We start from the raw sequence: 9,364 nt of genomic DNA on the forward strand, positions 1-9,364 counted from the left end.
GTGATGTAAAGGTCACGGCTGAGTCACAGAGTGTTGCCAGACTTCGAGGTTCAGTTCTTGGGGTGCGGTGGGCAAGTAGGGTCTGTTTCATATGTGTTACCTCCCAGACGTCCTTACTTTGAAGTGTTGTGATGAAACTGGATCACAAGTGGCTGAGTGAGGCTGCAATTCTGGCACCACAGAATGAAACAGTGGCTGAAAATCAACATGACTCTATCAGACAGCTCTTCCAGGCAGTGAGACTCCTCATTGAAATCTGTTGATACAGTGTCGATTAAGACCAAGCAGTCCAGTACCCTGCAGAATTCCTTAATTTTTTGGAGCCCGCTGAATGCCTCCTCGCCACCTCACTCTCAAGATTGGAACTCCTATAATGCTCGTAAGAAAACTTGAACCACCAATCTTCGGCAATGGCACAAGATTGGTAGTGAAGAACATGATGCCACGTACTGAAGCTATATACTGACAGGTAAAGCTATGAGAGGGCGTTTTTATACTAAGGATACCTCTCATCACCAATAACCCCATTTGAGTTCGCGACTTCATTTCCCAGTTAAAGTTGCTTTGCCATGACCATTTACAAAAGGGAGGTACAGTCCCTAAAGATAGTTGGCCTAAACCTGGTGTTTCTTTTTGCTTTCTCTGGGACTGGTTCTATGTTGGATACTCCAGAGTGGGAACTGGAAAAATCTGCACATACTTGCTGAATGGCAAAACAAAAATGTGGTCTACCTCAATGCACCAGTGAGACAATGGAGCCTCCCGGTAGGTGACGTCCTACTGTGGCTCAGCGAAAGAGCGTGTGAGGGCGGCGATTCTGCTTTATATATATATATATATATATATATATATATATATATATATATATATATATATATATATATATATATATATTTTTTTTTTTTTTTTTTTAACTGGTGGAATAATATCAGTCTTAATTATTGTTTTTTTTTAGTTATAGTGGTTGGTAATGCAGTGGAAGCGCCCTCAGAGAATATCCAGAACCAACACAACAATTTAAATAAAAATAAAAGTATTCTTGACCGTGGAAAGTAGCACCTGTGATTGGGGTTAAATGAGACGACTGGAAAGATGACACTTTATTCCTGCCAACACTACAGACAGAATCAAAAGCATTCTGTAGTGATGGGTTGTCAGACCACAGCTTACATCGCAAGGAAAGCCAGACTTGACCCGACATTAGGGAGGTCAAAAGTATAGGGTAACTCTGCGGTTGACCAAGGATTGTAAATCAGCCTAGCTCCCCTCCCATGTGACATGTGGCCCCAACAAAACATGTAAGAAGGCACCAGCCGACTCTCTTCCAATATACAATAACCTACATCCCTGAACAAAGTCCAGACCTGACCTCACATTAGCCAGGTCAAATGTAACCCTCGGAGCCCAACTCAAGGGGCCACAAATCAACCAGGGCCTCTCATGTCACACGGCCCCACCTGATGACTTCTCCAGAAAATACAACTTATAGTCTCTGAAAACGTCCAGACCTGACCCTACATTAGCGGGGTCAAATGAAAGGAGACCCTTCGCCGCCGCCCCCCCCGATCAGCTCAACCTGACGGCTCGCCTCCCAATATATAGGACGTCCTAGTCCTCCCTCGGGACTTTTCGCAGAGAGAGATACCCAGAGAGAGAGACAGAGAGAGAGTGTGTCTTGTAACAAAGAAGGGCGAGCTACTACACCACCAGGCCTGCTCGAGAGAAGTCAGGGGCCGAAGGCAAGCCGCCTCCGGTCGCCTCCGGTCAGGACCGAGACTTCCCTCCGGCGCCCAGCTAAGCAGTCTCCCATAGAGACAACCCAGGACCACCTGCTAGGCCTCCCCTAGGTCACGTGAATTTTTGTCAGAGCTTTCCATGGGATGAGTTACTTACGTGGGAAGTGTATTCATTTCATGTTCGTGTCCGAGAATCAGAGTGTCTTGTAACGTAATATGATGTCCTAGTAGCGTAATATGATGTCCTAGTAACGTAAATATAATGCCCTAGTAACTTCAATAGAAGGTGTTATTAATGTGTCCATGTCATGTTCGTAATTAATAAAGAGTTGTAACGAAGCAGTGTTTGAGAAGTCGCCCTTAGGACGTAATAGATGTGTATTGACGTATAAGATAAGATAAGTGTATTGACAGTGTAAATAACTATCACGGCCACGCTAACAAAATCTTCCTCTCTTTTATACTCTTATATTATCAATATTCTACCTATATGTAATCTTCTTGTGAAATTTGTCACATTACAATGGTGGCAGCGCACTTAATGTAAAACTCACGCCTCTTCCCTTTAGTGTTCAGTACAGTGATAGTTAGAATCTTTGGAAGTAATCTCGTAACTATCTTGACGAAGCAGGCAGTACAAGGGTGGTTGCATTCGTACCATTACAATGGTGGCAGCTAACTTAACGTAAACTCACACCTTCCCTCGGTTAGCCATAACACCTGGCTCGTCTCATCCTTCATTTAATTCAGTTTAAGTATTGTCTACAAGTGTGTAATAAGGAATTCCTGTGTCGTAGTGTGAAAAGTGTCCTAGTGTGTCATCTTTACAGCTCAAGTCAATGTCTCTCGTTGTGGTATACGCGAATTGTTACTAGCAAAACACTCCCAGAATATGTTCAGTACTTAATATAATTTCTCAGTGTCCCCCGCGTTCTGTAAAGTTTTCAGTATCCCAGGTGCATTTTAACTGTTGGTCAGTGTTAAATGTACCCATTGTGTTTTAGTGATAGAAGCTGTGTCTATACTAACTGTTATAACTTAACATGTCTTTTAACCTACATCCTCCTCCCTGTCCTAATCCTCACCTCACCCTCCTTACCCTTCCTCCCATCCCTGCCCCGCCCTGCCCCGCCCCACCGTTCCGTGCCTCGCCCCGCCCCACCGTTCCGTGCCTCGCCCCGCCCCACAAAGCCCCGGCCGGGCCCGATCAACCACGCCTCGGCTCCTCCCCACCTCATCCGCCTCGCCGCGTAAGACCTCACTAATCCCCCGTCTTTTGTCCCGTAAGCTATATGTTGATGATGATGGTTAATATAAAGTAATATTGCGATGAATGCAGAGCTTCACTCAGTGGATTTTTATGCTGTTATGATTTGTGATGTACTCTTTGACGCGTAGTGATAAATGATATTAAGTGTAGTGCGCAGAGCTTAACTCCCCGACCCAGCCTAATGAGAAAATTGTCGTGACGGAAATAATAGTTACCAAACATTGACGTAACGTATAAAGTAATTTTTTTTTTTGCGAATGCACTTCCAACTAATCCATCATCCCTTTAGGATTGTTTCTCTGGCAAATATCACACACAGTACCGCCCCATGGCTAGCCGGAATCCAACCACAGCACATATAAGCAGAGAAGAAGCGTGATGAATGCAGCACCACACCCGCCACACACCACCCCACTTCTTTCAAGTCCTCCCTGGTCTAGGATTAAGAAGATTTTATATTTTTCTACTCTAGGAAATTAAGGAGTGTGGAATGCAGCGCCACACAACGAACCCTGGTGAGCCCAGCCAGGGAGGGATTCACCACTGTGGAAGGTGTAAGACAGGACGGTCTTTGGTCTCGCTGACACTCACGTACGGAGGGCGAGCCCTGGTCCGCGGAACCTGCCTTACAGTCATCTAAGGAGACGACAGCCCAAGCAGTGGACCGGCTTTCATCCCGGCCGGAGGGGGCCGACGGCAGATGAACAGAAAATCGTCTGGAATATGAAAATGAAGATGTATAAAGAAACGCAGATGAACAGAAAAATCGTCTAGAATATGAAAATGAAGATGTATAAAGAAACGCAATGAACAGAAAAATTCATCTGGAATATGAAAATGCTCTACACATAGAGGAAGCGCAGGTGAACAGAAAAATCATCTGGAATATTATAGAAACCAGGAGGAAGTGAGAAGAAGTCAGATGTGGTGACACGACCTACAAAGTGCGGTATTGAAGAAAGAAAAACGTGCTATGTGAAGACAGAAGACGTCCTGTGCTGACATCAGAAGAAAGTCGACGATGAAAAGGTGGATCATCAGAAGGACCAATCGACTACCGCTGTTGTGCTGCCGGCATTCCTTATTTTTAGATACCAGCTGGATGGAAGACTTGAGCCATGCTGGACCCAACAAATGTACTGATGTTGTTGATGTTGTTGATGTACAATAAAAATATATAACACCCTAACATATGAAGTAGGAGCATTTTTTGTGTATTTCGAAGTATTTAATTCTCTGATTTTTGTTAACATGTACTACAAAGAATGTTTTTTTAGTCACTTTTTTCTATGAGTTCATTTGATCAATGTTTTGCACTACGAAACACAATGTTGTAGACATACTACTGAGTGGGACGAATTATTATTTTGACACGGCCTGGTTAGGCAATGTAACACCTGTTATTGTTTGTAGAATGTGATTTGCAAGTTTACCTCGGACACTATGCTAGATATGAAGGATCTTTAGATCACTCTATGTTCACTTACTGTGTATGTATTTTATTTTTTTTCTCCTGTCATAGAAGCTTTAATCTTGGCGGGAGGTATAGTAAGCTTTGTCAGATCAAACTATGCCAGTAGAAAAACATACATCTCTAGGGTTATAATTTGTAAAATGTAAGGATGCATTATCGCCTCAGGGACTATATTAGATACTGCACATGATGTTACTGTCTACTCTAAATGTGTCATCAGTTCTCTGAGCATGAAAGCTTTGGTCTTGGCGGGAGGTGTAGTGATGGGTTGTCAGACCACAGCTTACATCTCAGAAACAGCCCAGACTTGACCCGACATTAGGGAGGTCAAAAGTGTAGGGTAACTCTCACGGCTGACCAAGGGTTATAAATCAGCCAGGCTCCCCCCCCCATGTCACACGGCCCAACAAACATGTAAGAAGGCACCAGCCGACCCTCTCCCAATATATACAATAACCTACATCGCAGAAGAAGTCCAGACCTGACCTCACATTAGCCAGGTCAAATGTAACTCTCGAGCCCAAGTCAAGAGGCCACGAATCAACCAGGGCCTCTCATGTCGCACGGCCCCACCTGATGACTTCTCCAGAAGATACAACTTATAGTCTCTGAAAAAGTCCAGACCTGACCCTACATTAGCGAGGGCAAATGTAAGGAGACCCTTCGCCGCCCTTCCGATCAGCTCAACCTGACGGCTCGCCTCCCAATGTATAGGACGTCCTAGTCCTCCCTCGCCCCGAGAGACAGAGAGAGAGAGACAGAGAGAGAGTGTGTCTTGTAACCAAGAAGGGCGAGCTACTACACCACCAGGCCTGCTCGAGAGAAGTCAGGGGCCGGAGGCAGGCCGCCTCCGGTCGCCTCCGGTCAGGACCGAGACTTCCCTCCGGCGCCCAGCTAAGCAGTCTCCCATAGAGACAACCCAGGACCACCTGCTAGGCCTCCCCTAGGTCACGTGAGTTTTTGTCAGAGCTTTCCATGGGATGAGTTACTTACGTGGGAAGTGTATTCATTTCATGTTCGTGTCCGAGAATCAGAGTGTCTAGTAACGTAATATGATGTCCTAGTAACGTAAATATAATGCCCTAGTAACTTCAATAGAAGGTGTTATTAATGTGTCCATGTCACGTTCGTAATTAATAAAGAGTTGTAACGAAGCAGTGTTTGAGAAGTCGCCCTTAGGACGTAATAGATGTGTATTGACGTATAAGATAAGATAAGTGTATTGACAGTGTAAATAACTATCACGGTCACGCTACCAAAATCTTCCTCTCTTTTATACTCTTATACTATCAATATTCTACCTATATGTAATCTTCTTCTTGTGAAATTTGTCACATTACATTGCACACAAGCACTAAGGCACCTCTTAGCTTCGCTTAAAGCACTACAATGGGAAATATAAGTTATACATGGTATCAAAAATTATTAAAAGATATTAATTGTATCTGGTGAGGACTACAAATGCAGCAGTACTACCTACACCAGAACAGACACCAGAACGAGGAACTCATCTGAAGCAATTCCTTCGTACATCCTACATCACTTAGTGGCACATAAAACATTAAAAAAATATTACTTGCACCGATAAACTTGCCTTAAGGGCAACCGACAAACTTATAGCAATCACTCTGAAATAGAAATCACGATTTTAGTCATACTACACAAGAACATGGATCAATCAATCATAGTCTGTCTGTGATGACCCACAAAATACTATAATCTTAGCTGTCCTAACTACCCAGAACACGAAGGTTGTAACTACTAACCTGCCAAGGGGCAATCATTTACATGAAACCCTGAAAATCACTCATGACCCGTTAGGCAGGCGGGTACACCGCTGTTTTTTCCATTACTCTCTCTAGATTTCAGGAATCATGAGTGTATTTCTCCACCAACACCCGTAACATGCTTCACACATAGGTTCCGAATGCACCAGTACTTTTGAGGTACTAACAGCCTTTCACATACTTTTGGAGAGGAAATCCTACGTCCTACATGTGCAATCAACCATGACGAACATTGATCTCACACCTGGACTTGGCTATTTTAATCACATTTTGCCATCATCACCCGTAACATTGCTTCACACATATACTCAGAATACACCCATACTTTAAGGTGTTACAGCCTTTCACCAACTTTGAAGAGGAACCCCTACGTCCCGCGTGTGCAATCAACCATGAGGAGCTTGATTACACACCTGGAAATGTTTAATTCAATCACATTAATGATGATACGCCGAATACTAGGGAGATGAATGTCTCTATGTAACCACTAGACCCATGGTCTCAGTGTGTGACCTTTCATTCACTCTGTCGATACTCTGGTGCATCTCCCACTGAGCTAGGTGTTATCGGTGTTCACCTTCTACTTTCACACTTGGGCCTGTTACTCCCCCACTTAATTTCTCCCTTGACTGTTGGATGTGCGCCTTATGCTCCCCTCTTGTTTCCTCCTTGAACCGTAGAATGTGTGCCTAATGCTCTCACTTGAACCTGTTCAGCCGTGCCTGATAATCCCTCTTTAGGTCTACGAAATCCTCTCCTAGCTGTAGCACCTGTACTCCCAGTTGCATGGTCTCTTGACTGTCTCTCTTCCTCCTTATACACATCTCTACTGTCAAGCCCAACCAACTCAATCCGGACACAAGGATGAGCATCAGTGCGAGTTCAATCCTGCCATTACTAGTCAACAGATGATTGCGTTCATTATCCCCACATAACTATCAGTCACGAATAAACTACGCTCTGCTACCAGTTGTTACCGGTCGGAATAATTTCACTCTTAGTTATTGGTTTTTTTTTAGTTATAATGGATGGTAATGCAGTGAAAGCGACCCTCAGACAAAATCCCGAAGCAGCACAAACACAATTAAATAAAAATAAAAGTATTCTCCGTGACCGTGGAAAGCTAGCACTTGCGAGTGGGGTTTATGAGACGCACTGGTAAAAGATGACACTTCTATTCCTTCGAACACTACAGACAGAATCAATAATTGTACACAAGCACTAAGGCACCTATCAGCATGGCATAGAACACTACAATAGGAAATAAAAGTTATAAATGGTATCAAATATTACTAAAAGATATTAATTGCATCTGGAGAAGACTACTAATGCAGCAGTACTACCTACACCAGAAGAGACACCAGAACAAGGAACTCATCTGAAACAATTCCTTCGTACATCCTACATTACATAGTGGCAAAAAAAAAACCATTTAAAAAATAGTACTTATTTGTGACTGGTTTTATGTACTGGTTTTATGTTTTTTCCAACTAGGTGAGGGTAGCATGCAGAGGGTCTCTGCATGTGAGGGAGTGATTGTCGGGCACTACCAGGGCACTACCAGAGTTCAGTGTCAGCTAAGAAAAAAACATGTCATACTGCAGCAGCTTAGTGTCCCAAATGCTGCTTAACCTTCCCCAAATCAGTTAAGCAGCCGCACCTGAATTAACAGGCTGTGACAGCGCGGGAGAGCCGAGCCAAGGACAACAAGGTTTTGGTTATCTGGATGGTGTACAGATCGCACGGGATTAATGACACTGGATGAACGATCAGACTAGGTGTAGGGCAAAAGGCATGAACCTAGTTGTATCCCACTCAAGAAAGTGCTCATCAGGGTTTTAAAAGGATAAACCCTCAGCCCTGAAGTTCAAAAATAGTTATAGACACAAAATCTACCAATAAATCATTCAATCAATGCACTGCCAATCAAGCTTGACCCTGCAAGACTTGCTGAAGATGATGGGATAGAGGAGACCTTGAGGAAAAACAAGGCACAGTATCATGAGAGTTGCAGACTTCTGTTCAACAACACAAAGTTAAATAGAACTCAGAAAAGGCAAACCTCTGCAGTCGCTACTAAGGAGAGCAGCAGTAGCAAGATGCCACGAATGGTCAGAGACCCCAAAGCAACAGAATGCCTTCTATGTGAGGAAGAAGCTTCGGGAGATGACATAAGACATGCAATGACAATGAAACTTAATAAAAGATTGAATGATTGTGCGAAGACACTTAGCGATGGAAAACTCCTTGCCAAACTAAGTGCAGGAGATGTTGTGGCACAAGAACTGAAGTATCACCCTCGCTGCCTGGCAGACCTGTACAACCGAGAAAGAACACACCGAAATGCTCATGAGCAAGAAGAAGCACAAGAGCTTCATCCGAACAAGGACGCATACCCAACTGCTTTCCCTGAACTGGTTACTTACATCACTCAGATGAAAGCTTCTAGTGAAGGTACTGAACCACCCATTTTCAGACTTGCTGACCTGGTCACACTCTACAGACAGAGACTTGAACAGCTGGGTGTTGGATCGCCCGATGTTCATGCTACTCGACGGAAGGGCCAGCTGCTTTTTCACATCCCCCAGCTGCAAGCTCATCACCAAGGAAGAGATATCCTACTGGCCTTTGAGAAGGATGTTGGCTCAATCCTGGCACAAGCAAGCAAATACGGTGACGAGATCCATCTGGCCAAGGCTGCTGGGATGATACGACGGGAAATGCTTCAGCACAAGTCAAACTTCAGCAGTACATTCCATGAAGGATGCATTGAACAGGCTGCTCCACCATCACTGCTTCAATTTGTATGTATGGTCGAACATGGTGCAGATATCGAATCCCAACTTCAGCATGGAGCATCGAAGTCTGACCTTGCTATGTCACAGCTCTTACAGTACAACTGCTTTGCCAACTACAAGGTAGGAACACAAATCCACAGACACTCCAAGGACCATGAGATACTTTTTACTATCTACGTCGGCATGTCTGTGTTTGCTAAGACAAGAAAGAGGCAGATCAACGACATGCTGCATGAAAATGGGGTCAGCATTTCATATGACAGAGAAGCAGGGAGAAGCAGTTGTAAGCCAGTACGTGG

The sequence above is a fragment of the Homarus americanus genome, unplaced genomic scaffold, assembly GCF_018991925.1.
Source record: "Homarus americanus isolate GMGI-L3 unplaced genomic scaffold, GMGI_Hamer_2.0 scaffold7626, whole genome shotgun sequence".
NCBI classification, from domain to species: Eukaryota; Metazoa; Arthropoda; class Malacostraca; order Decapoda; family Nephropidae; genus Homarus; species Homarus americanus.